Source organism: Lycium ferocissimum, chromosome 6 (genome assembly GCF_029784015.1).
Source record: "Lycium ferocissimum isolate CSIRO_LF1 chromosome 6, AGI_CSIRO_Lferr_CH_V1, whole genome shotgun sequence".
Lineage (NCBI taxonomy): Eukaryota > Viridiplantae > Streptophyta > Magnoliopsida > Solanales > Solanaceae > Lycium > Lycium ferocissimum.
The window spans coordinates 57,439,053-57,441,463 of NC_081347.1; positions in this window are offsets into that span (position 1 = coordinate 57,439,053).

Sequence of the window (2,411 nt, forward strand, 5' to 3'; positions counted from 1 at the left end):
AACTAAAGCACAACTATAACTCTGAGGCAAATCGTAATAGTCAATATACTATATTGTAGGGAGAATTGTAAACATTCTCAAACGCAGAGAGTTAGCCTCACATACCTTAATTCCTGCTTTTGAGCGTAATACAATATTCGCTGCTCCCTTTCGACTTTAATCGATATCAATAGATATCATGGAATCAAAATTAGCAACAATACTCGTGTTTTGTCCATCTAGGCATTTTATCAAACACTTGGTGGGCATAAAGCTCCACAACTTCCATTAATGGTGTTTTATTCACCCAATTAACCAACCTCTTTCTTCTAGGTGACTCTACAATCTCAAATAGATATACTTAATATCATTCTTCATCACCCACATGATTACAACAACCTTAAGTCAACAGTCCAAACCATACAATAGTTCATACATTTCTTACTATCTAACCCATTAACTTATCTCTCAAGAACTTAGAGTCCATAATCACCAATTCAAATCCATAATTGATTGGAATAGGAAAGCCTTACATACTGTAATAACTTTGGAGAAGAATCCCAAAAATATGAACTTGAATCCTTGAAAAGGGTTTTATTGAGAACCTTAGGATTATAGAGTAGAATCTTGTTAGTAATCCATATATGGGTGTTACTCCTTGTTAATATGATGGAACAATACTTGGGGTTTGAGGAAGGACTCGCCTTAGGAGGTTTGGGGAAGTTCTAGGGTGTGTTCTCCTCAAAAAGTCGGCCAAAAAGAGAAGTAAAATGAAGGTTTAAGAAAATTTCACGTTCTAGGGGTTTTATAGCCAAGAAAGGCCCGTGACACATCCTGTGAATCACATGTTTGACTTGCGAAATGCAGCCCTAACTCATAACGTGACAGAGGGACATGGTTTTTGGTGTTCAACCTGTGAAACGCAGGTTGAACCTCAAACTGATCCTGCGAAATGCAGGTTAGTAAAATGGTCATAACTTTTTACTCACAGGTCCATTTGAGCTTCACCTTATATCGTTGGGAAGGTATTTCAAAAGGATATAACTTTCATGTTTTGAGTTTTCTCAAATTATCAATGAATTTGCACAAAATCGGGCTAGAAGGCAGACCTGCTTTAAACTTAGCCGATTCTATCGAATCTTAAGCACCTCACTATTCGTCTTGATTCCAAAACAACTATTTCCACCCAAACTCATCCCAATAGGACTTCATATGTCTAAAATGTCATGTTAATACTCATTTAACATATTCACACCTAATTTGAATTTACGGAGTGTTACACTAATGTCACAAGATGGACTTTTGTTGGAATTGTAAGAGATGTGTATCATATCATTACTCTGTTAGTTCCAACTCTCCTCTTTCTCCCAACTGAGATTCTTTCATGCATAGTTCCCAAAGGCGAATCCAAGATTTCAAGAGGATGATTTCACCATTGCTTTTAAGATAAGATATAAAATACGTTAAAGGCTGCTTAGATTTTTTTTTAATTTTATAAAAAGACGCAAAAGTGCATTTAGTTGGGTCCGATCCCACAATGTTAAGGGATTAAACCTAGCACTTAACCAGTGCTCCATTCGGTCCAGCTTGACTATGTGTTCCTTCAGTTAATATTAGGTATATTTTAAGGATTATATATATAATATACCGATTTTAGTCGGGTGACCATGGGTTTCACGTGACCCAATTTTATACATAGAGTCGCCCCTGATAGATGTTCATTGCTATTCCAAGTTCAGTTACTGATGTACTGTGTTCACTGCTATTCCAAGTTCAGTTTCCCGAGTTCATGGACTTTTCATTAAGTCATTACTTTGGATGCTTGGAGGGTGCATGGGATCACAGTTCACGGAGCATTATCATGAAGATAGAGTCTTTAAAGATCATGGGAGGCCAACATAGGACGGCCTTCAAGATATGAGAGATAGCTTGGATAGAAGGCTTCAAGACCATCACATTCAAGATATGGAAGATAGCTTGGGAGACTATTTGTGCAGAGAGACTATTTATGCCAAAAGAGGGCTAATTCCATAAATTCAAGCCTTTATTCCCTTGAAAAGACTACCAAACAAAGCCCTTGTTTCATTAAGGGTATTATCGCAATATCCATAGTAGTCTTCTTTACTTAATTAGTAGGGGAGAATGAGGTAAGGAGGACATCCGAGTCTTCAATTAAAAAAAGGGGAAATAACACTCTGTGGCATTTTGGGTAAAGTATTTACCCGAAATGGCCATAGTTTTTTTTTTTTTTTTTTTTTTACATTTTGTAACCTTCGTCCCATTTTTTTAAAAAAATTATTACCCGAGATAGCCACCCCCCCCTTCCCCCCCCCCCCCCCCGCCATATCAAACTCCAAGATGCTATTTTTTCCTTCCAAATCTCTTTCTAATATTGGTGTTTTTTTAAGGGTAAAGTGTGTATAAAACACATA